At 38.5% G+C, this 26828-nt stretch overlaps 3 long non-coding RNA genes across 3 annotated transcripts; all 3 read right to left on the bottom strand.

The window, feature by feature from the left end:
- Positions 1–327: 327 nt before the first annotated feature.
- On the bottom strand, positions 328–2049 carry LOC110926313. Its single transcript, XR_002585121.2, has 4 exons — positions 1834–2049; positions 1657–1721; positions 607–828; positions 328–506 (listed from the first exon to the last, which is right to left on the bottom strand). It is a non-coding gene; the product is annotated as an uncharacterized LOC110926313 (long non-coding RNA).
- An 18061-nt stretch (positions 2050–20110) lies between these two features.
- LOC118488335 lies at positions 20111–20995 on the bottom strand. The gene is made up of 3 exons (XR_004884237.1): positions 20829–20995; positions 20307–20387; positions 20111–20222 (listed from the first exon to the last, which is right to left on the bottom strand). It is a non-coding gene; the product is annotated as an uncharacterized LOC118488335 (long non-coding RNA).
- Positions 20996–21107: 112 nt separating this feature from the next.
- Positions 21108–23059, bottom strand: LOC110936790. Its single transcript, XR_004884236.1, has 6 exons — positions 22831–23059; positions 22670–22762; positions 22056–22145; positions 21787–21851; positions 21626–21690; positions 21108–21339 (listed from the first exon to the last, which is right to left on the bottom strand). It is a non-coding gene; the product is annotated as an uncharacterized LOC110936790 (long non-coding RNA).
- Between the last annotated feature and the right edge of the window lie 3769 nt (positions 23060–26828).

Raw genomic sequence — 26828 nt, 5'->3', positions numbered from 1 at the left:
TAAATAATACCCAAATAAGCACAAAAAAGAAAATAAAAATTTAGAGAAAAAAGTGGTAACATGTTGACCTGGTAATTACACATTATTAAAACACTAAATAATAGTTTAGTTATTTTAGAGAGACAAAAAAAGTTTGAATGATTTAATTAAAACAGTTCACAAAGTTGATTACATTTCTGTGATATTTTCCCAAAAAGATATAACAAGTGTTGTAATTTCTTTTGACAAGATTTTAACCCTTTCAATTAAATAAAAAACAAAGAGGTAGTTAAACAATACATCTGGATTCAACAACAAACACTAATTAATAAAAAAAAAAAACAAAGAGGCAGTTAAACAATACAGATCCAAAAACCACAGTTAAAAGTTACAAAAAAACCAAGAAATTTAGAAGAACTTACAACAATGCAAGAGGCAGAATTTTGTTACAGACGACAAAAAATGTGAAACCTTGATGTGAGAGCCGAGAAACAACGCAAGATCCAGATGCAAAGAGTCAATATATTCTGAAATCGAAGTATAATAGAAGTTGTTAGGTTGATGTTTTGAAGATTTAATTGATGCAAGATTTAAAAGTAGGATTTAGTTCAACTGAGATAAACTTACAATTTGAAAGTTTAATTCGACTCAGTTGAGTGTTTGTAGAGTGTTGAGGTTGATGAAGTATTTGTAGAGACTGAAGCAAGCATGCTCTCTTTCAGACAACAGTAGATGTAAAAGCAGTAAGTCAGTTGAGTGTAGTTGAGGGTTTGTAGAGTGTTGAGCTTCATGAAGTACTTATAGAGACTGAAGCAAGCAAGAGACAACAGTAAACTCTGTTCTTTACAGCTGTAGATGTAAAGAAGTACACGGTAAGTAGTAAACAAAACAAAAAGGACAAAAGTCAAACAAAATATCCTGACATTACTTGGTTTCTGAAAAAGTTGAGATATACTAAAAGATATTATCTATACTAAAGACTTATAAGAATATCAAAAAAGTCTTTGGATTATAACTTGAAGTTGGATTCTAACTAAAACATTTGGTATTTGAAAGGGGTAATACTTCCAGCTATACTCCACGGCTGAAATTTCATAGTTAAAATATTATATAGGTTAATCTTATTGTGCTTTTGCATATTCAGAGTAAATGGGACTAATCTTTGGATAAAAAAGCAATGCATTTTAAGATTAAAAAAAACATGGTCAATTTGAAAAAATGGGACTAATCTTTAGCAAACAGATTCTCATTAACGAATCTTGACGTCTCCGGTCCACCATGTCCCTCATAGACAACATTCAAATAAATATAAATATTAATAAAAAATTTAAATAACATTCAAATAATTTTTTCAAAGTCACACGAATTGTTTTTTAATTGAACTATAAATTTTCCTTTAACTCATGTTAAATAACATATTTTTGAAAAGAAATTATTTTATCCAAAAAGATTAGGAGTGAGAAAAAATTAGTTTAAAAAAAACCCATTTTGATAAATAATTTTCAAAGTACCCATTTAGGTAAATAATTTTTCCAACTACACCATTTTAGGAAAAAACTCAGCACCAATGCCCCAAACCCAAAACAGATACGTAATTTTAAATAATTTATTGGCGCCCTTATACATTCCCATGATCTCGTAACCGACTCGTGTGGACCCAGTTGACCAGACTCTTACCGATTTTGCACCATCCATTGCCACCTTGAGAGCCGCCACGTTTACCAAATTTGCCAAATCAGCACCTGAAAATACGACAAACAGATCGTAAATTGAACTGACAAAAAGAATTATGTAAATATAAACTTTTGCTGACCTTGAACAACATCAACCTTTCGAGTAATGTATTGTACTTACATTTTGAATTTCGGTAACCTCGGCTTCTGGCTTTTTAACCGTTCACCGCCTGCATTCACCGTTGCACTAAACTAAACGGATAAATATTATCCATTCCAGTCATGTATCCAGTTACCAGAACGCTGACTCCACCGTTTAGGGATTCTTGAGCATCAACGGATTTGATCTCAGCCTTGAAGTCACCATAGTTAAGTAACAAGATTTTAGCATTGACGTCTCCGGCCACCATGTCCCTCATAGACAACATTCAAATAAATATAAATATTAATAAAAAATTTAAATAACATTCAAATAATTTTTTCAACAAATAAACCAGTAACCCTAGTTTGGACTTATCCAACTAAAAAACATTTTTAATGAACTCCCTAACAATCACAGACAAAATATCCAAACCAGTAACCAAAAAAATTAAACCACAGTCAAATAAACCCTAGTAAATAAACAAAAAATTTAAACAAAAAAAATAAACCCTGGTTAATAAACAAAAAATTTAAACAAAAAAAATAAACCCTCGTTAACCACAGAGAAATCTACTTACAAAATTTATGCCTTTGTGCTTAGACATGTGTTGTTTTGTTATTTATTTATCTTTTTTAAAGGTTCCAAGCTCAATAAATCACCCCGACCCGACCCAAACGACGACCGACCCGAAAATTCTATTGTTTGGGTGTAAAAAATCCAAGTATGGTAAAAAACTGGACCCCATTGGAAAAAAATCCTAGGTCCGCCACTGCTGGCCCAGGTTAGCGTTTCCATTATTTCTGAGCATGTAAAATTTGTTAAACATCAGATATTTTTGGCCCATAGAGCTGTTATCAATGAAATACAACCCAAATCAATATTACCATATACCTGTTTGATGTAACATCCTCCAAGACGACAGTTAACTCATGCTTGTTCCTTGGAAGTGAATCCATGTCTAGTTCCTGTGCAAAAAATAATTTAACTCATTATCAGCAAATTCACATGAACTAACAATCAAATTAAAAGAAACTAAAATCTTGCTAAACCAAGAAACCAAAAAAAATGAATAATTTAGTTCATAAAATTCAAAAGAAAAAAATAATAACAGGTTCCCCATTCTCATCTTTGGTCTTTTATTTCAATGAAAACCTGGAACCACCAATGAATGATCTTCTTCTTCACCCACTCCTAATACGCTCTGGTTGACATTAATTTCAAAAATATTACCAGAAGCAATGTTGTAGCAATACCAGTAATCGGTTGGTCCATGTCACCAAATCTGACATTACACATAAATGATTTCTTTACATTTTCACTCGTGTGAAACTAACTATTCCAATCTGACTTTGGCATTTAAGGTCAAAGGATTAAGGGAAGTAGGTCCCTCGGAGGTTGAGGATAAACCTATTCCTTGTTATGTTCAACACTCTAGCAAGTGCAGAATCCAAGCTAGAGTGCAAACCGTAGTTTAGATGAAAGCAAAGATTACAAAGAGAAAGAGTAGACAAGCAAAGTATCAAAGTTTTCTCTTGTATTTCAGTGGACACGGTTACAGACCTTGACCAAACTGAAATGCTCTCTTACAAGACCTTGGGTTCACTCACAAATGCTCTCAATATCTTTCTAAGTGTCTGCCATGAAATGAACCCCTACATGGATATTTATATCCACAACAGATTACATGCACGAAGGATAAGCAGTTCTGGTCGAAGGATCATCTATCGACCAGAATGTCCATCGAAAGATATCGAAGGATCCATATGTACCTCGAAGGATGATATATCCTTCGAGGTCCATAAGTTTCCAACGAAAGATGTCTTTCGAGGTCATCGAAGGATACATAACATCCTTCGATGACATCCTTCGAACCATATTATCTTTCAAACATAATGTTGACTGTTTGGCCAAGTCAAACCAGGAGGATGGTTGACTTGGTCAAACATATAGTCAAACAGTTAAAACAAATACAACAAAAGACGTAAACACGACAAACAAAAGACATCGTTTTATACATTACAAAATACAGACAAAGTACAGACACAAGTGCACCAACAAACTCCCCCTTGGCTGTAGCTTTGTCTCGGTCTTCGTGTCTTAAGTCGCGGACGTCCTTTCCACTGTCAGATGATGTGATGACCATGCACTTCCTGCGTTGACCAGCAGATTGAAGCAGTATCGGGCCATCCTTTGAAACTTCATAGCTTGATCTCGATCCTGAACTAAGTAGTTTATCTCATGATCCGTCAGAACAATAATATCCGATCTGGACATGTTAGTAATCCACATCGGATCTATTATCCTGAAGTTCTCCTGACTATCTCTGAAGAGGATCACCGCTTCTCCAGTATCAGCATCATAAACCCAGCAACGGAAGTTTCCAAGAAAGTCGGTCTTCATCTTCAGCAAGGGTATCTTCTTCATCACCTTGGGAGGATCATATACCAAACGATAACGAGCTGTGTTTGTCTCTGGATCAAGTGTAAACCTGATCTGCTCGTATCTGGGAAACTGTGGCTTGTACAGAGGATCCTTCCAACCCAATCTCCTTTCCAACCTGATTTTCTTAGCGAACAGATCCACCATCTTTTCTTCGCTCCGATTGATGACATCTAGTTGGGCTAACACTGCAACATCATAATATGGAAGTGTGAGAATACTGAGGAGAGTTCTGAAATACTGAAGACCCGTTTCTCTTTTTACGACTATGCAGTGAAGATCTTTGACAAACATCCAACTAATATTGCGACCCCGAGCCCGGTTCTTCTCCAGCATCATATAGTTAACCTGTTCCAAAGGAGCGAGCGGAGGAGGATTCCTAGCAAGGAAATCCGCTCGCCATTCATTCACTATTTTCTCACGGTTTTCTTGAGCTGATGGCGAATCAGAAGAAAGATTTGCGAACTCTGCAGTCTTTTCAGCCACAAAATCATCATCAAGGGCATTCACCTCCGCATTGTCCTTTCCAACATATACAGGACGATCAGGATCAGAACTGATGAAGATTTCTTCAATTGTAGAGAAATCAGTTTGATCCTGTACCAGCGGAGTAGCATCAATCATACACACAGCAACTTCATCCAAATCAGTCAAGATCAGAATTTGTTCATCAGACATTTCAGAAATAAACTCTCCCTCTTCTAGCAGTTCACCCGTCACAGGATGATACTTCTGAGCACCTGAGGGTTTAGAGAGATCTGTAAATGTTTCTGGCTCCAGGCTGATCTGTTCAGGGCCTGCAGACGTTTCCAGTGTTTCTGTCTGTTCTGATGGGCCAGTGGTAGCTGTCGGAGGAGCAGAAGGAGTATCCTGAGCTGTACCAGATCCACCTGCAGCACCGGATGCAGTTACACCGGAGCCTGAGGCAGTTGTTTGATCTGGATTAGCTGCATCATCATCTTGATCATCCTCACGCCTTGAGGGAACTATCCCTAAGGTTTTGCACCTTTCATTCCACAATGTACCAACCATCGAATGAACCTTATTGAAGTTTGTATACATGGGTTTGAAGGCTTCCATCAGTCTATCATCACGACTACTAACCTTTTCCCTTAACGCCTTCGCCTGAGTCTCCAAGTTAGTACTATGCCTCTTCATAATTTCCACCTCCCTATCTCGTGCCCTGTTTGCCTCTTTTAACCTTTCGATTTCCTCAGCCTGTTCCTTGATCTTAATATTCTGAGCTTCAACAATTTTACACAGATGATTGTGTGCCATTGCATCCTGTTTACGCTGGACACGATATTCTTCAATAGTTCTTGTGTGTCGACCAACTATAGATCCCAATTCACTGACTTGTTCAATCAGGAATTGTATCTTGTCAGCTTCAGAAAATCCAGACAAGGTTTCTGCCAGAGTTGGCCTTGAAGGCTCAGGTCTTGAAGAACCAGACTGACCAGCCTGACCCGAGGCACCTGTAGGACCAGAAATAACGAGAGTAGGTCGGGCATGTGTACCTGAGGTGGGAGTTGCAGGCGGCTGTTGATCAACAGTCGCCGTGCGTGTCCCGGAAGACCTCTGAGGAGAAGACATTAGCTCCAACGTTTCTTTTTCAGTAAGTTGATCACCAGAGGGAGGAAACTGCTGCTCAGGAGCAGATGAAGGCTGGACAGAGACAGGAACAGAGGTGTCATCAGCAGTTTTCTTCGATGAACGAACACCCTGTCGTTTTGCCTTCCTCTTCTTAAGAAAACCCGGAGAAGTAAGCGTATAATCTTCATCCGTGTCAGAGTCTCCAGTATCACCCGTCTTCTTGATACGCACAAATCGGGGGTTCCCGCGTTTATCAAAGACTTTCATCATCCCTGGAGGAGGAGGATTATCATCCTCAGACGAAGAATCATCGCCATCAGAACCTCCTTCCTCTTCAGAAGATGAACTGCTTTCATCAACTAGCTTCCTCGCCTCATCTATCTTGCCTTTACCCTTGTCAGTCGCAACAGTACCAGACTGACCAGCAACACCACCAGCACCACCTGTACTAACACCTGTTTCAACAACCACAGCACCACCATCACCACCTGCACCAATACTAGCATCAGGCTCTACAAACTCTCCCTGAACTTCTTCAGTGGCAATATTAACATCCACTTCAACACGTGCTGGAGCACTAGAACTCCCAGCAGACTTCCTTGATGCTTTAATTCCATGTTTAGCCGTGAGCTGCGTGTCAGCCAAAGCAATCAACCTTGGTTCTTCATTATCAGAAACACTCCCTTCACGACGCCATCTGTGGTTCTGCGGTGCCTCATAGTTAGGAATATCAAGATGACCAATAAGTTTCCTAATTGGGTCTGATTCCTTATAAGCGGCCATAGATTTGAAGATCAGCAGAGTGCGTTCGTTCATTGGATTCACAGGAAGAACATCTGCCTCGGCTTTAGCAAGATCAGGAATCTGATCATCTATCATCATCTGCAGAAACCTGGGATATAACCAGAACTTGGTGGATGTTCGCTGTGTTGCAGACGGAAGTGGCCTTCGAGCGTTTTCCTTTAGGTTGTCGAAGATATAGCGAGATATGTTAAACGGCTTGTTCAGAATCAACGCCGTAAACAGTCCAGTCAAATCGATCGGTGACAAGTCATACCCAGAACGCTTGTTGCTCAGGCAATGAATAAGAATATGCAGCAAGAACTTATACCGAAGTGGCATATACTTCTTGTTGATTTGATTAGCCAGAGCATCGTCGCTGTACCGCAGCCTCATCAGTAACCCCCGTTGACATTGTAAATCTATAGAAGTAGGATCTTCCGGTTGATCTCCAAGCCGTAGACGTTCTCTGATAGTGTTTTCTGTAATAACCACGGGTTTTTCAGCAACAGTTGCCCTGATCACTTCCTTATTCTCCACCGTTTCAATCACAGCTGTACTCCAAAATGCCTTGATGTGCGACTGATAGGCAATGTATTGCGTTGTGATAGCATAGTTGATACGCGAGCGGTGAAGGTACTCCATGATGCCAGTGAACTCCGGACTGATACTGCCTACAGGTTGTAAATATGCATCCATATTATGTCTAGATTCAGACATAGCTTCAAGCTCCGATTTCACCTTCTTTGTTGGCTTTGCCCGCTCCTTTTTCACTTTTGGTGCCATTTCTGCACATCACATTGACACGTAATAAGAAAAGGTCAAACAGTCAGCAAAGGAATTCCACACTTAGAAAATTTTCAATTTCTTGAAAAATTCCAAGTGTTGAACTCTTCGAAGGATCCATATATCCATCGAAAGATTTAATCAAAGCACGAAAGATGGCAATCTGTTTGAAAGATGACAGATGGTTCGAAGGATGTCACTTTCCCCGAAGGATAACAACCATATCGAAAGATCATATTTCGAAGAAACAAGAAATTTGAAAGATGTATTGATCCTTCGAAGGTTGATCAAATCGAAGAATGATCCTTCGTGAAATCTAACATCTTTCGAGAATCACCTCGAAGGATGTTGTTCAGCACATCTATCGAGGTGATGAGTCATCATCATCCTTCGCTCCGGAACTGTTCAACGGCGAGTTTTTCCGGTGGGGTTCTAGTGTTTTCCGGTGATGTTTTCATGTGATTTCAAGTTGATTTTAAAACAGATTTAAATGAGTTTTAGATCAGATAACATTACATCAAATCCATTTAACATATCAACATTCAAAACAAACCAAGTCGGTCATTAATCCACCCCGGACGATAAACACAAATCAAAAACCCAAAACATGCTCTGTTTTACCCAAACCAAATATCTAGACACCAAGATTCACAACTTTTCATGTTTCATTTGAACAAACAATGATCAACAAACCTAACACTAATCATTTTCAATATATTTTCATATACAAACTCATTTTATACATGATTTCCCCAGCCCAAAGTATGAACAGAAACCATGATCAAATGAGGTTTTTATACTGTGCTTGTTTGTGTTAATGTGTGTTCTGAAAAGCATGAACATCCTACCGTTGTTTGGTAAGAAAATCCTGATATAAAGGTTCGATAAGATGAGAGGGTTTTGAGAGAAATTTTGAAACTGATAAGAATAAATGAAGAAGAAGATGCCTTATATACCCTGACCTCGAAAGTCCAACCGCCTCGAAGGACACAAGACCATTCGAAAGATGTACAGCTGACTCGAAAGATAATCTTTGGTTCGAAAGATCCCTGTTCGGCTCGAAGGATCCAGATATTTGAAAGATCTGGATCGAAGGATACCAGATATTTTGGAATCCTTCGAAAGATATCTTTCGATCTAAACCATCTTTCAAAGGGTCTAGTCAACTCGAAGGATCAATTTGTCAAATCCTTTGTTGACCAAAGCATCTTTCGACTGAGAAAGTTGACTTTCATTGACTTTCTTGACCATCTGATCTTTCGAGGGCCATTGCTTCCTCGAAGGATCAGATTTCCCACCAACACTTTGGATTTTTGGGAATTTCAATTTAAACCCTTCACATTTTGGAGGTTTTTCAGAAATGACCATTTTGAAAAGTTGTCCGTTATGAAGTTCTGCAAAGGTTAGTTTTATGAAGTATCTCGGCTTGTCAGGTATCGGATCGAGCACCAACATCAGTTAATCAAAAATAATATTAAATGGAAAATCTTTTTGGATTTTGAAGTTTGATAAAATAAAAGGCAACAATTTTAATATCCTTTGAATGTTATCAAACGACATCACCGCTAATGTCGTGCTGATATGCACCAAACGACAAAAACTTGTTTAAAAATAAAGCAGTAAATAAGTATGTACCAACACAACAATATTTTTGTGAATTTCTGGTGAAGAGAATCATATCAGCTGGCGGTCTTCTGTCAAAACACATTTCCTTTTTTAAATTCTTTTACAGAAGTTGATAAGTATTCTACCACAATTACCGATATTGTTATCCACTTAAACTCAACAATCAAGTGTAATCATAATACAATGAGATACGTTTAAGGTATGATTTATACTTACCAACCGGTGTTCATCCACTCACGACACATTCCCGTATCAAGGTATGCACGAGAGTTCATCTTACTGAGGAGTATACCATTTATCATCCGTTTTTAACGTATATATATACAATGTGAACAAGTCACTTATTTGAATTTGAAAACAAGCCCTATGTGATAGAATCACTTATTGATGAGGAACTTGAGTTTCAATGCATGAGGGCACTGGAGCAAGTCCGTGAACAGGTCAGTACTTCCGTACAGCAGAGAGACGAACTTGACTCCCGGATAAATGTGATATTTTATCACTTATTTTGTATGGACATGTGATTGTTTATCACTTATTGAGGTCGAATGCAGTATGAAATATGTACACGTATGTATGGTATCATGGAAGAACTTAGACTTTGTCTTTTATAGAAACAACCATGATACCCAGATGATAAACAGCATAAACCCCGAATATCTCAGAACCTCGGCAATCTATCAAACGAAATTTCGGTACCAAGACCATATGCCAATGAACGGTTCCCACCCGGTTTTCAGTCTGTTATGTTTATATCTCCTGCATACTTTAAAATGATCGTGAGTCTACCGGTACATCATTAGTAGAGCTACTTATCATTTTCTTTTTCTTTTGATTTCTAGAAACATGTTTCAACCGACCTCTGATGTAATATCACTTTCTCTTATATTACCAAGAAACTCATTTTTGTTTTTCTATTGTTTTTTGTGTTTTTCTGAATTTTCTCCCCCTTAAATGCAGAAAGTAAATAAATTAAAGACATATTTTTGTATTTTTGTGGTTTTTCAATGTTTTTGTATTTTTCTTGAAACTTTCTCCCCCTAAAATTCAAAAATAAAGAAAATGAAACATATTTTTGGATTTTTGGTTTTTAGAAAAATATTTACAAAAACGATTTCCTGATGTCGGTTACTCTTGCTTCACCTTAATGCCGTTTACCAAAAGTAAATAATCAAATCTTGATTTATCAAATGCTTTGGTAAAAAGGTCGGCACGTTGGTGGTCGGTATGAATATGAACCACATCGATAAGTCTCTTTTCAAAGCAATCACGTATGAAGTGATATTTAATATCGATGTGCTTCGTTTTCGAGTGCTGTACAGGATTTCTAGTGATCTGTAAGGCAGCCTCATTATCAACATAAATAGGAGTAGTTAGAAATTCAAAACCGTAGTCCCGCATCTGTTGTTGGATCCATAGAACCTGGGAGCAGCAACTAGACGCAGCAATGTATTCTGCTTCACATGTAGACGTAGCCACACATGTCTGCTTCTTGCATTGCCAAGTGACTAGGCGATTGCCTAAGAACTGACATCCTGCTGTAGTTGATTTTCCATCTTTCTTGCAGCCGCCGAAATCAGAATCACTGAAAGCTTTGAGATCGAAGTTATCATCCTTAGGGTACCATAACCCGGTGTCAGGGTAACTCTTCAGATAACGAAAGATCCTTTTGACAGCAGCATAGTGAGAGACCTTCGGATTCGCTTGATACCTAGCGAGAAGACAAGTTGGATACATAATGTCGGGTCTTGATGCGGTGAGATACATTAAGGATCCAATCATAGCACGATAAAGTGAAGAATCCACAGCATCCCCTTCTTCATCCGGAGTAATCCCGTGATTCTGCGGAAGAGGAGTAGAAATTGGCTTCGTATCGGACATCTGGAACCGGCTCAAGATGTCTCCGACGTACTTGGTTTGATGAATAAAAATTCCAGATTCGGACTGATTAACTTGCAAACCCAAGAAGAACGTCATTTCACCCATCGCACTCATCTCGAATCGATCTTGCATCACCTTTTCAAACTCTTTGCACAACTTATCATCGGTAGAACCAAAGATAATATCATCGACATACACTTGTACCAACAGAAGATCTTCACCTTTTTCTTTGATGAAGAGGGTACAGTCGATCAAACCTCGTCGAAAACCATTGCTGAGCAGATAGGTAGACAACGTTTCATACCAAGCCCGAGGTGCTTGATGAAGACCATATAACGCCTTGTTAAGTAGTAAAACCCTGTCAGGATGTAATGGATCTTCAAACCCCGGTGGTTGCTCGACATATACTTCCTCTTCGACTACTCCGTGTAGAAAAGCACTTTTAACATCCATCTGGTACACCTTAAATTTCTTGAAAGATGCGTAGGCTAGAAAGATTCTAATAGCCTCCAGACGAGCAACAGGTGCATACACTTCATTGTAGTCAATACCTTCGATCTGACTGAAGCCTTGTACCACTAACCTTGCTTTGTTTCGGACAACAATCCCACGGTCGTCCTTTTTGCACTTAAACACCCAGCGAGTTCCGATCTTTTTGTAGTTGTCGGGCCTATCAACCAATTTCCATACGCCCAACTTCTCGAACTGCTGAAGTTCTTCTTGCATGGCTTCCACCCAGGAATCATCTTTCAATGCCTCCTTCCAAGATTTAGGCTCTTCTTGGCTAACATAGCAGGCGAAAGACCAATCATTTTGTTGTCCCGATTCTCGTATCTCAGCATACAAGCCAGCATTTTCGTTATTTCTGATTTGATTCCTTGTCCTTACACCACTGAGAACATCACCTATAATATTCTACTGAGGATGAATGTTATGAATTCGGGTTTCAGAAACTGGAGGAACGTCAACATTTGACCTCAAGTTATTGATATTTAAATTCCCGATATCATTCTGAAGCTGGTGAGTTGTAGAAGATGATGCATTTTCTTCTTGGATAATTGGTGCAGACACTGGATCCGTTGCTTCTGAAGTACCTTGAACCGGACGCAGTGCTTCACCATCATTTGCATCAACATACTCCTCATCTTCCGATGACAAATTGTAATCGACAGCATCATTAAACACCTCATTTGAAGCGAGATTGTTGACAGAAGAAGATGCTTGTGAGTCAACAATGATTGGACGAGCTAACTGAGAGCCAGTCGCATTCTCGCTTTCAGACAACATTTGAGCAATTGCATTGTCATCATCAAATGTTGGCAGATTAAATGAGTCGAAAAGACCATCATAATCGAACATCCATGGATCTCCAGAAGGCTTCGGAGGATTAGAATATCTTTGAACTCTTACTTCACCCCATTCTTCAATTCTTTTGGTAGTCAGGTTCCATACTCGCAGATTAGGAGTAGCATACCCAAGGAAGTAACCTTCGATAGCTTTGGCACCAAACTTCCCGTCAGGCTCAATCATGGTACATGGTGCACCAAAAGGTTCTAGATATTCCAAGTCAGGAGTCTTCTTGTGTAGGAGTTCGAAACACGTTTTTCCATGTCTTTTCACTGTGAGAACCCTGTTTAACGTGTAGCAAGCCGAGGCAACAGCTTCAGTCCAGAATCGAACTGGAAGCTGAGACTCAACCAACATGGTTCTTGCAGTCTCAATTAAGGTTCTGTTCTTTCTTTCAGCGACTCCATTTTGTTGTGGCGTGTACCGAGAGCTGTATTCATGAAGGATTCCTTTTGCAGTGCAAAACTCATCCATAACCCTGTTTTTGAACTCGGTACCGTTGTCGCTTCGAATTCGCCTCACTTTTAGATTATACAGATTTTCCAACAAAGTGATCAAATTCTTCAGAATTTCTGGAGTCTCACTCTTGTGAACCATGAAGTCAACCCATGAAAATCTTGAATAGTCATCAGTAACTACCAAGCAGAAAACTTCTCCGTGCACACTCTTGTGTTTGACTGGGCCGAAAAGGTCCATGTGCAAACGCTCGAGTGGCATGTTGACAGTGTTAACCTTCTTCAATGGATGTGATTTCTTGGTTTGCTTCCCTTTCTGACACGGCACACAGACATCTTGAAGTTGAAAGTTCTTCACATTGACACCTCTCACCAAATTGTTTTTGACAAGGTGATTCATTTTTCTGAGGTGAATATGACCCATTCGTCTGAGCCAAGAGATCGTCTCCTTTTCAGTGGCTTTTGAAATAAAGCAAGTAACTTGTTTTGACTGAGTTATTGCTTGGCTCATATCAAGGACATACAAATCATTAACTCTTGGTGCTGATAAGAGAATCCATTCAGCGGGAATCTTGAATCCTGGCTTCAACACATAACAACCGGCATCATCAAAATGCACGGTGAACTTCTTGTCGCAGATTTGAGAAACACTCAGGAGATTGTGATCCAACTGTTGCACATAATTGATTTTGTCGAAACTCACAATTCCATTTGAGATCATTCCCTCGCCGGTGATATACCCTCCTTTGTCTCCAGCAAACGCAACATATCCTCCTCTTATACTTCGCACATCGAAAAGAAGACGATAGTCGCCAGTCATGTGCCTGGAAGCCCCACTATCAACAATCCAAAGACTATTAATAGTTCCTCCTGGAGCCGCCTGCACATGCAATTAACACATCAGTTTGAGAGGGGGACCCAAGCCTTTGTTGACTTGGGTCGTCCTTGATCATCAAGGAAAGTGATCTCAATCACTTGATGATTAGGAAATAAAACCTCTGGTGCTCCCCCTGACTGAATTACCTGTTTTTGTTTCCAAGCTTGTTGTCCCTTACCAGTATTTGATTTAATTGTTTTTGCATTTACTGGTTTTACACTTGTAGGTTTAGCTTGTACAGGTTTTTCATCCTTGACCTCTGATTTTAAGGCCTTCTCAATTACCTTTTTGTTCTTTTGTTTTACCTTCTTTTCCCTTTCTTTCAAGACACGTGGGTCTTGTTTCGGGGAAACCGGTTGTTTTTGGTAATTGGTTTCTTGGGGAGCACTTGTTTTTCCTTTCAATTTTTGCAAGTATGGGCAATATCTTACAATGTGCCCAACTGTTCCACATTCAAAACACATTCTCCGCTCTACAAACCTCGGAGAAACGTGTTGATGACCAGACTGAGAACCAGACACTGAACTTTGTGATCTAGATGTGCTAGGACCTAAGTCACATCCATTGGTGTGTTGGGTATAATTGTTCTCATCATTTCGCTTTAGAATTCTAACTTGTTTTACAAAATCAATGTTAGATTTATTTTGAAATGTTTCAAGTTTGTCCGTACCCTTTGATCCAACAAAGTTCACTTTCTGTTCTCTTTTCTTAACTGGAGCCTTTTTGTTTTGCACCCTTTGAACCTTGGGTTGCTCAACCTTAGATTGTTGAATTTTAGGTTGTGCAGCCTTAGGTTGAGAAGCCTTAGACTGCTCAACTTTAGGTTGTTGAACCTTTGGTTGTTCAGTCTTAGGCTGCTGAACTTTTGGTGCTTGAGCATTCTTGTTTTGAGCCCTCTTTTCCTGTACCTGGCCCTTACCCTTTCCAGAATCCACTTGTTGTTTTCGCTCAACTGGCAGTTTTTGGTTTCCGTATTGTTTTCTAATTAGTTCACACGGAATTGGTTCACATTGAGTGACCGTCACTTTGTTACCTTTGTTTCCCAAAAACTTATCAGTTCGTCCTTCAAAAATTTTCTCAATTAAATCTTGATTTACATTTTTGATTGGAAAATCTCTGTCAGAATAGATTTTGCTGTCTCCCTTGAGCGTATACAACAAGTTATTCCTTTCAATGCTAGGTACACTGGGCTTCATTGCCTTTGGTGTTTCAGCCTTACTCGGTATCACTGGTGGATCACACAGGATGTGATTCTCAATTGGAATGTCTGGTGTAACCGAGTTAGACTGTGGTTTCTCATTTTCTTCAGATTCATCGTCCGAAGAATCAGCATCCTCAATAATCGGAGAACTCTGTTCCTTAACAGACGATGAATTTTTCACATTCTCAGATTCAGATTGCCCCGAGGATGATGTACCAGTTGTGAACCCGAGGCCTACTGCAAAGTCATCGAGACTGAGTGGCACATTAGGTTCAAAACGGGGCATATCCTCGTCATTAGGCAACTTGGAATAATTGTGATTCATCGGGGGAGGGCATGATTTGTAACCAATACATTTTGCATCCCCCTTTTTCCTTTGAACATCAATAATGTGATCCAAAACATAGCGGGAATTGGAATAGCTTTCCAATTTCTGCTTGATTGTTTCACATTCGCATCGAGCTGTAGCTAACTCTACCATTTGTTTTTCAATTGTGTCAATCAAGTTATTATTAGCATGTTGTTTTCTCAAAACAGCCTTTTGAAGTTCAGAAACATCATGTTTTAATGACGCAGTTGTTGCTTTAAACTCTTTTTCATTTCTTGTTAAAAACAAGTTAGCCTCAGTTGCTTTAGATAGATCAACAATCAATTCTTGATTGTGTTTGTGTGTGATTTCAAACAGACTTTCCTTTTCTGCATATTCTAGACATTTAGCACATTCAACAGCAGCAGAAATAGAGTCAGGTTTAGAATCACATACCTGAGAGGTTTGTCCTTCAACATGAGCCATGAAGGCTGTATGAAAAGAAAAAGATCCATCTTCAGAGAAAAATTGAGAAAGCTTCTCAGAAGTTCCAGTAGCTTTCTGGCAAAGAATAGATCTCCTCTTGCATAAAGCTTCAGCATCAGCCAATAGCTCATCAACCTCCAGATCTAAAGCCTCACTTGATAAATCACCAGCATCAAGTGATTCCCCATCCATACTTCCACTGTAACCCGAGCTATCTTCATCTTCTGAAGATTCACCAGCAGACACGGGTTCTTCAACCTTTTCAACCACCTTAGCATAACATGCTGTTCCACCATTTCCTCCTTCACCAAGCTGAAGATTCCAGTTGCAAATCTCATCAGCTTGAACAACTAATCCTCTGTGGGGATTAGAGTTTGCGGTTCCAGATGTATTTCCTCCCACGGGAACTATTTGTCTGTCAGAATTGTTCTGTTGTTGCTGAGGCTGTCTTTGATTCCTGAAAGGATTCTGATTGCCTTGCTTGGGTGGTTTCTGACATTCCCGCTTGAAATGACCCTTTTCACCACAGTTGAAGCAGGTGACAGCATTCTTATCAAAACCATACTTGGTGTTGTTGTTGCTTTCCAAGTTGGTTCTCCCCGTTCTCTCCATAAACTCTTTAGCTCTACGGATAACACTAGCAAGAGCCCACTTTATATCCATCATCTCAAACTCTTCTTTGTCAACTTGCTGGTAATCTTCATTGGTTAGATTGATATTTCCAATCTGACCTGCAACCAACCCACAGTAACCACTAACCAAGGTATTCAACATCTCCATATGCTCCTTGGCTATCTCGACACTGACTTTTGAAAAGTTTGAAGTGTCCAATCTGACAGTGTTCGGATTGGAAGTAGCTTGAAAGCTTGAAGAACTTCCATAAAATCCTTGCTGTTGTGGTTGTTGCTGTTGAGCTCTGTTAGGATCCAAGAAAGGCGGTGGTGTGAATTGTTGAGCTGTCTGTTGTTGTTGTTGTTGTTGAGAAGAAGAATCTGGTCTTGAATACATCATTGTGTATGCTGAAGGATCAAACTGATTAGCTGTTGAAGGTCCGGTGTTGGAGATGAACGTTGTTTGAAGCTTAGCATGCTGAGAAGCTGGCTTTTCTCCAGTAATACCACCTGCAATCCCAAAATACATCTCTGGATTCTGAGGAGTGATTGTTCTTTTCGCCTTGAGCTTTTCTTCAACATCTTTGTTTTCCAACTTCTGAATTAGCTCATAAACGGTAATTGTATCCAGAACACCGTTTTCCTTGAGAATCTCAAGATAACTGCTCCACTTTGCTGGTAAGCCATTAGCAAATCTCTTCACCATTTCTTGTGGAGTGGCAGTGACTCTGAAGGAAAACATTTCACTCAACAGATGGTGAAATCTTGTAGACAACTCTGCTAGACCTTCATTCTCCATGCAGGTAAAACCTTCAAACTCTTTCTTTAGCAGCTCCTGCTTGATCTTCCTTGATTGAGCATTTCCTTCACATCTCAATGTAAGCATATCCCACAAGCTTTTAGTTGTTGTACAGTAAACAAATTGGTGGTATATATCTCTGTGAAGAGCTTGCGTGAGAATCCTGAATGCTTTCTTTTCCAATTCAAACTTCTTCTTATCATCATCAGACATCGTGCTGTAAGTTTCTGGATTTGATCCTGCAACTTCCAACTCGTTTTCAAATGGAGTAAAGAAACACATCCATAGATCTTGACCTTGCCCCTGAACATAAGTTCTCAGCCTTTCTTTCCACCATCCCCAATCATTGATGTGATTAAGTTTTGGCGGTTTTGTGCTTGTACCAGTTTCACTATCGTTCTGCATCATTGCTTGAATGCTGCTGCTTTGATTAGTGACCAATGCCCATTGATTTGCAGTTATCATTGCAGCTTGAGTTGGGGCAATAGCTTGCATCCATGCAGTTTTGTTGAACTCTGGCGCAGATTGCGTGGTTGATGATTGCGTAGATGATGACTGTGGAGTCAAAGTTGTTGTAGTCCACGCAGATGGATCCCATTGACCGTTTGTTCCCATTTTATATTTAATATATTAGGTGAAAATTAATTTAAAAAAAAAATTGATTTTCACAAACTATGTTAAAAATTGAAGGATAACAAACTGTCGAAGGATCTAGGATCGAAGGACCTGAAAATCACAAACTGTTAAGTCTAAACAGATAAGACTCGAAAGATGCTCGAAAGATGACACTTGTTCGAAGGATCAACAGTGTTCGAAGGATCACTGTTGAGTTTCGAACAATCACTTCGAAAGATTCTCCTACACGAAGGATCCTTATCTTTCAAAGGGAAACAGTAACTCGAAGGATGTATCTTTCGAAAAGATTCCTTGACTCGAAAGACAACACACTGACTTCGAAAGATGTTCGAAGGATGGTTATCTATCGAATCTCCTTGATCGAAGGATGATCTTTCGAGCTCGAAAGGTATCTTTCGACTGGTCTGACACACTGACAGAAAGGACGACTGGTTGGTGAAAAGGTGATGTGGTTGGTGAACCAACTTTCGGCAGAAGGGATGTTTCTGCACCAACTTTTCACCAAGGCAGATTTGACTTTCAAAATTAAGCCCAAAAAGGAAGTTTCTTATCCACAACCAAGCAACCGGAGTTTAGCCGGAATTTTGGCCGGAAAATAGCAAACCTCTTTGAACAAGATTTTTAAGTTACCCAAACCTTCCCGTAACACACCCGGTTAGTTTAGAACACGTTTTTATGGTTAGAAAGGCAAGAAACACACTAAAAACGGGTGCTAAACCAAGAAAGTTTTTGTCCAAACACAACCAAAGTCTTGCACAAACCCGGTTTTAACAAGGAAAAGAGCCGCTCTGATACCACTTGTAGGTCCCTCGGAGGTTGAGGATAAACCTATTCCTTGTTATGTTCAACACTCTAGCAAGTGCGGAATCCAAGCTAGAGTGCAAACCGTAGTTTAGATGAAAGCAAAGATTAAAAAGAGAAAGAGTAGACAAGCAAAGTATCAAAGTTTTCTCTTGTATTTCAGTGGACACAGTTACAGACCTTGACCAAACTGAAATGCTCTCTTACAAGACCTTGGGTTCACTCACAAATGCTCTCAATATTTTTCTAAGTGTCTGCCATGAAATGAACCCCTACATGGATATTTATATCCACAACAGATTACATGCACGAAGGATAAGCAGTTCTGGTCGAAGGATCATCTATCGACCAGAATGTCCATCGAAAGATATCGAAGGATCCATATGTACCTCGAAGGATGATATATCCTTCGAGGTCCATAAGTTTCCAACGAAAGATGTCTTTCGAGGTCATCGAAGGATACATAACATCCTTCGATGACATCCTTCGAACCATATTATCTTTCAAACATAATGTTGACTGTTTGGCCAAGTCAAACCAGGAGGATGGTTGACTTGGTCAAACATATAGTCAAACAGTTAAAACAAATACAACAAAAGACGTAAACACGACAAACAAAAGACATCGTTTTATACATTACAAAATACAGACAAAGTACAGACACAAGTGCACCAACAGATAAATAATTTTCAAAGTACCCATTTAGGTAAATAATTTTTCCAACTACACCATTTTAGGAAAAAACTCAGCACCAATGTCCCAAACCCAAAACAGATACGTAATTTTAAATAATTTATTGGCGCCCTTATACATTCCCATGATCTCGTAACCGACTCGTGTGGACCCAGTTGACCAGACTCTTACCGATTTTGCACCATCCATTGCCACCTTGAGAGCCGCCACGTTTACCAAATTTGCCAAATCAGCACCTGAAAATACGATAAATAGATCGTAAATTGAACTGACATAAAGAATTATGTAAATATAAACTTTTGCTGACCTTGAACAACATCAACCTTTCGAGTAATGTATTGTACTTACATTTTGAATTTCGGTAACCTCGGCTTCTGGCTTTTTAACCGTTCACCGCCTGCATTAACCGTTGCACTAAACTAAACGGATAAATATTATCCATTCCAGTCATGTATCCAGTTACCAGAACGCTGACTCCACCGTTTAGGGATTCTTGAGCATCAACGGATTTGATCTCAGCCTTGAAGTCACCATAGTTAAGTAACAAGATTTTAGCATTGACGTCTCCGGTCCACCATGTCCCTCATAGACAACATTCAAATAAATATAAATATTAATAAAAAATTTAAATAACATTCAAATAATTTTTTCAACAAATAAACCAGTAACCCTAGTTTGGACTTATCCAACTAAAAAACATTTTTAATGAACTCCCTAACAATCACAGACAAAATATCCAAACCAGTAACCAAGAAAATTAAACCACAGTCAAATAAACCCTAGTAAATAAACAAAAAATTTAAACAAAAAAAATAAACCCTGGTTAATAAACAAAAAATTTAAACAAAAAAAATAAACCCTCGTTAACCACAGAGAAATCTACTTACAAAATTTATGCCTTTGTGCTTAGACATGTGTTGTTTTGTTATTTATTTAACTTTTTTAAAGGTTCCAAGCTCAATAAATCACCCCGACCCGACCCAAATGACGACCGACCCGAAAATTCTATTGTTTGGGTGTAAAAAATCCAAGTATGGTAAAAAACTGGACCCCATTGGAAAAAAATCCTAGGTCCGCCACTGCTGGCCCAGGTTAGCGTTTCCATTATTTCTGAGCATGTAAAATTTGTTAAACATCAGATATTTTTGGCCCATAGAGCTGTTATCAATGAAATACAACCCAAATCAATATTACCATATACCTGTTTGATGTAACATCCTCCAAGACGACAGTTAACTCATGCTTGTTCCTTGGAAGTGAATCCATGTCTAGTTCCTGTGCAAAAAATAATTTAACTCATTATCAGCAAATTCACATGAACTAACAATCAAATTAAAAGAAACTAAAATCTTGCTAAACCAAGAAACCAAAAAAAAATGAATAATTTAGTTCATAAAATTCAAAAGAAAAAAATAATAACAGGTTCCCCATTCTCATCTTTGGTCTTTTGTTTCAATGAAAACCTGGAACCACCAATGAATGATCTTCTTCTTTACCCACTCCTAATACGCTCTGGTTGACATTAATTTCAAAAATATTACCAGAAGCAATGTTGTAGCAATACCAGTAATCGGTTGGTCCATGTCACCAAATCTGACATTACACATAAATGATTTCTTTACACATAAATGATTTCTTTACATTTTCACTCGTGTGAAACTAACTATTCCAATCTGACTTTGGCATTTAAGGTCAAAGGATTAAGGGAAGTAGTACCCTGCGGTAGCTTCAATGCGATCTCTAACCGATGCATTTGGGGGCAGCTTCGATTTGTAAACGGGAATGGTTAACACGACTCCGAGATGATGAGAACCCAAAAGCTTAAAAGGGCTTGTGAGCACTGCCTTCCCGGTTAACCGAGCCCTCAAGATATTCTCTCGGTCCTCTTGTGATCAAATTCAAGTTTCTTTCAAACTTTCATTTTCAATGAAATAGGCGAATAACCTGGTTAGATTCACAAATTATAATCTGTAGAGTTAAGGAAATTAACCTCGCCTGACATCGTATCTAGCAAATTGAGGTAAGAAACGGTTTCTTGAGAGAATATCATTGGTGCTTATTCATCGCGGTGAGGGGACGGCTCCTTGTTGGCCATTGTTCTTATAGTCCCACCGTGTTGACTTTCGAAGTCTTCTCGTTCGGAAGTCAGTATCCTCGGTGCATACGCTACCCCGCTTAATAACGGTCTCTCAAATGCAGTTCTTGCTGTATATTCTGCAAATGCATCCTGCATTATATGAATTTGGTTAATGGAGATTTAAGAACTAATTTCCCTATTTGACTTTGACTTTCAAGGTGAAACTAAACAACTTTCCAACTTCAGATTCGATATGGATTAAAAAAAACTTGCAAGAAATAATTTATAACCATATTTCATATCTAAATCAAGCGATAAATATTCATAATTAAACAAAATCAAACTAAATTTCAGAATTCTTATATCATATTTGCAACACATTAAACTAAAACACGGCATGAACGTTAAATGAAGCTTAAATCGGGTAACTGTTTACCTTATATTTACCTAATTGTTTCGCCAAAAAAGTGGTTTTAGTAGAGACGTAGAATCCAACGCTACCTGGGTCATGAATCAAAGACTTCAAACGCTTGTAAACAGTTTGTGTGTAGCATAAGTAAGATTTGGATTAGTACCCTATCTAGAAGACATAGTTACCTAAATTGTGGTACGCTCTGGTACGTTTCTTTGTTTTTTTTTCTTTTGAATCGTCCTCCATTCGCCTGTCAAGCCAATAGTAATTGCACAAAAATAAATCTAGCACAGCTGAAATAGAAATTCTAAAACATTTTATGTCTTAAAACACAATTATGATATACTATTTTGAATGTTTTTAAGAGCCAATTACTGAAAAGAGTTGTTAAGAACCCAACCAAAAGATTTAATCATGATGTTTCTCAATTACATAACTAAACCAGGAGAAGAACCTCAAAGATGAATCTTAGCACAAGTGCCTTTTTATTGAGTATGTAAGTGGCTCGACCGGTCAACTCTTGCCTGTTTTTACTGGCATAAACCTGAAGGTAAAAGAATATTGATTTAGTCCCTAACAATCACAGACAAAATATCCAAACCAGTAACCAAAAAAATTAAACCACAGTCAAATAAACCCTAGTAAATAAACAAAAAATTTAAACAAAAAAAATAAACCCTGGTTAATAAACAAAAAATTTAAACAAAAAAAATAAACCCTCGTTAACCACAGAGAAATCTACTTACAAAGAACAGATCTACTACAAATAAACCAGTAACCCTAGTTTGGACTTATCCAACTAAAAAACATTTTTAATGAACTCCCTAACAATCACAGACAAAATATCCAAACCAGTAACCAAAAAAATTAAACCACAGTCAAATAAACCCTAGTAAATAAACAAAAAATTTAAACAAAAAAAATAAACCCTGGTTAATAAACAAAAAATTTAAACAAAAAAAATAAACCCTCGTTAACCACAGTCAAATTCTATAAATTTAAACAAAAAATCAAGAAATCTTGTAAATAAACCGTAGACTTGTAATTTTAACCGAGAAATCTACTTACAAAGAACAGATCTACTACAAATAACCCATAGATCTTGCCAGATCTTCCACCCACAAGCACCATCGTTGACGAACCCACAACCAAAAGGAAGATCTGAAACATTACCCATTGAAGATTCAAATAACAAAAAAATAAATAAGATATGGTAACAATAAAGGTACCCTACAGTCAAACCAGTAGATCTGGTGTCGGATCTACTGAAATAGTGTCGGATCTCTTGAGATAGTGTTGGATCTTGAAGCCACCGGGAAAGAAGCCATAGAAATCGATGTTGTGTCGGATCTGGTGTCGGATCTGATGTCGTCAACGATGGAGGAGTCGTGGAGGAGCGGTGGAGGAGCGGTGGATGAAACGAAGGTTAGGGTTAGGGTTTGTAGAGAAACGTGGAGTGTCTGGATGGATGAAACGAAATTTATGGTTAGATAGAGTGAATGAAACATTATATTGGATCCATTAAACTAAAAACGGGTCAAGTTAACCATTATATGATCCGCGTGGGTATCAGGTGGAAAACAAGTTTTCAACACTTGTGCTTAACAGGTTTGTACAATGGGCTTTAAAGAGTTGTAAAGTGGCAAAAGACCATTCTATCCTTCTTATATGCTTTATAAAGTAGTATAGATAAAGCATTTTTATTGGTTGAAATTTCTTCTTTTTCTATTCTTACAAAAAAATCTTCTCATTTGAACTTTCCACTATATATATATGAATTGAAAGTCTTGATTAACAGTACTATTTTTTTCTTTTCATTTTTTTTCATTTTTTCCTTTGATTTCTTTTTTCATTTTTTCTTTCCCATTTTCCTTTTACAGTTTTTTACTTTAGTGTTTTTTTTTTCTTTCATTTTTCTTATTTTAATATTATAACAACATCATCTAGGGTTGAGCAAATGGTATCGGATATCAGTACTAAACCGGTACCGATACCGAATTTACTAAACCAGGTATATTTTTTGTATTGATTCGGTACCGTCTTTTGACATTTTCGGTACCGGTACAATACCGGTTTTTACCCTCAAATGCCGGTACCGTACGGGTACTGAACCGTTACCGTATCAGGTATATTTGAAACCGGTACCGGTTCCCATTTTCCCCATTTTTGGGTACTGGTTTTGACCAAAGTTTTGATGAATAGTATTTGTTTATTTTTTAATATATATTTATTTTTTATTTTATTTTTTGAGCATTCAATTTTTTGATAAACTTTCTTAATAAAATTTTATTGATTATTTAGTTTGTTTTTTTTCCTAATAAGTTGTGTTCATTAACTTATTTAAAAAATCTAACTTCACAAATATGTTTATTTTTTTCAACATTTCTATATAAGAGGGTGTTTGGGATTATATTTTGAAGTGATTATTTGATTATTGCGTTTGTAAAACATAAATAATCTAAAAAAGTGTTTGGATGAAAAAGTGATTATCTGCCTCGAAAACGCAGTTTTGGAGAAGCATGTACCTACATGCTTTTTCAAAACGCAGATCTATTTTGAAAACGCAACACTAAACACCTCCTAAGTTATATTGAATATGGATATTGTGTTGCTGTCGTACTAACTGTAACACCTCGAAAAATTTCGTCCAATAATGTCTTGACACGTGTCATAAGGTTCCGGTATGTGAAAACAAACTTTAGAGGGACTAAAGTTGACAAACGGTGAAAATTATGGAACGTAAGGATCCAAAGTGTCAACAATGGATAAATAGACTCTATGATAACCCTACATAATGTTTATAACCTTAAACGGATGGTTCATGGATCATACGACGCGGAAATTGCACAAAAGTGATGTATTGCAAACTATAGGGGCCAAAAGTGTCAACATGTTTAATTTATACCTCTGAGTGAACTTTTGGCAGACCCGAAGCTTTGAGAAGCTAAAATATACTCACTAGAATATGTGGTTAAAATTTCATGAAGTTTCGTCAACGTATGAGAAAGTTATGGCCAAAACCGTACTTGAAGGACTAAAAGCGTCAACGTCGAATTTCAGGGCTTTTCGGTTGAGCGCAAAATGTTCCGAGGACATTTCCATGTTGGTAAAAGTCCTAAGGTTCTTAAAAACCAAGTTTGGGGGTTTACGGGTCAAATTAAGTAGCCGAATCATCGCGTTCAAGTCTAGGGACCAAATCTGCCAAAAATGAAAGTTATTTGGCTGATCAGAGGGTCAGGCGACCCGCCTGGACATACCCAGGCGGGCCGCGTGGGACTGCCAGGTGCAGAAATCGCGAATTTGGGTAATTTGGGTCCGAATCTGAGTGCTAACCAGCTTGCAACACCTCCATTTGCTCCAATTAAATTGCATGCATGCCTACTACTACAGTAACCTCTAAATTCCCCCATATATTGATCAAAGAGCTCATTTCTTGGGCATTTCCTTTGTGACAACTCGAACTTTAGACTTGCTTTGTGTTACGCTAAGTGCTTATGTGAACTTAATTTATGATTTAATGGCGGGAACATTGTGTATATGCATGATGTTTAGTATGTGATACCATGATTTAATGAATGTTTGTTATTTTGTGCATATGTGAGTATGTTAAGCGAATTGTTCACAATCCAAATGCACAACACCACTTGAACCGAACAAGCCCACAACATCCGCACAAGGCCGGTTGGGCCTTACCTTTGTACGCGGACCATTAGGGCAACCCATTGAAGGGTTCGGCCCACCTTACCTTCACACAAACAAACACCCGTAAGGAGTTTTGTTCCCTCATTTTGTTACAACACATTATCACACACAACCCTAGTTGCTACCCCTCTCCCTCTCTCGGCTTGTTTGGGACCCGACGGCACACACACACATACCTTGAAGCTTGTGAAACGAATCAATCCTCTACCTTCATCCGGTTAGTGCTTTGATGTTGTTTTGGTCATTGATTGTATGATTCATGTATGAATTCGGTTGAGTATTGCTAATGTTTAAAATAAAATCGAATTGATATTGCTATGCCTTACATGTGTATTGATGATGTGATCGTTTTTGATGTTCTTGTTACGTTGATTTCTTAACAGTCATGAATCAATTTAGTTGTGTGGAATGATGTTGGTAATTGGCCGTGATAATCGGCTGGGATGTATCGAACTAGGATAAGCACCGAATTGTTATGATTGCTAGTTGTGCTCGATGATTAGACTTGATATGAGTTTAGGGTTCATAGGAAATTGATACTAAAAACCCTTGTTTGATCTAATATTGTAAAAGGTAGTGGATGTTAATTGATAGAATGATAAGTTTGGAAACAATATTGATTGTAACCGATTGTGCATAATTCTCGGAAATTATTAAACTGATTGCACAATTGGACCACACGCACAAGCAGGCCCGATCGCACAACTGGGCTGGTCGCACATGCTGGTCCAATCACACAAGTGCAGCCCAGTCGCACAAGTTGTATGGGCCGGATAAGTGTTGGGCTGGGTAATTTACCGGGTCGCACAAGAAACCCGATCGCACAAGGATCCCTAATCGTACAAGGACATATTGGATCACGAGTATGTCTATTGGGCCGGGAATGTCCGATCGCACAACCTGAATCGGACCGCACAAGTCCACTACGTACCATATGTTTGGGCTGCTTATGCTAGCTGAATCACACAACACAATGGGCCGTTTATAGTTGGGCCTAGGCCAATCGCACAAGACATTGCATGTTGATTAATTGGGCCGAAGCCTTCATGTCTAAATTGTTATCTTTGGGCCGCTTACTGAATGGGTTTAGTGTTTGGGCCGGGTATTGTTTGGGAAACATATGATGAATCGCACAAGTGTATGACTATTGTATGCTCTTGATTGTTTACGTACATACGTGCTTGCTTTGATGTAAACGTGCAATACTTGAACACCAAACCTGACTTGTATTACAACCATGCTAGGACGTGATTGACAAATTACTAGCTTATCTATACTCTTTGTGTATCTGCCGAGCAAACCAAGGTGAGTTCACACAGCCAAGGCATGGGATTCCCGGGTTGGGAATTGGGTTGGACATGATGAATGTGGAATGATTACTCGTACTTACGCATATACCAGACTATAGACCATCGTCCTCAGGTTAGTCAGGACACGTTACGTAAAGCCTACGTAACCCAGTATATCTGCCATATGTCTCCCGGGTCGGGAAGGACACGTTACGTAAAGCCTACGTAACCCAATA

Source organism: Helianthus annuus, chromosome 16, assembly GCF_002127325.2.
Source record: "Helianthus annuus cultivar XRQ/B chromosome 16, HanXRQr2.0-SUNRISE, whole genome shotgun sequence".
In the NCBI taxonomy this organism is placed as follows: Eukaryota; Viridiplantae; Streptophyta; class Magnoliopsida; order Asterales; family Asteraceae; genus Helianthus; species Helianthus annuus.
Note: the sequence above shows the minus strand (reverse complement) of the source record. Positions and strands in the feature narration are given on the sequence as shown.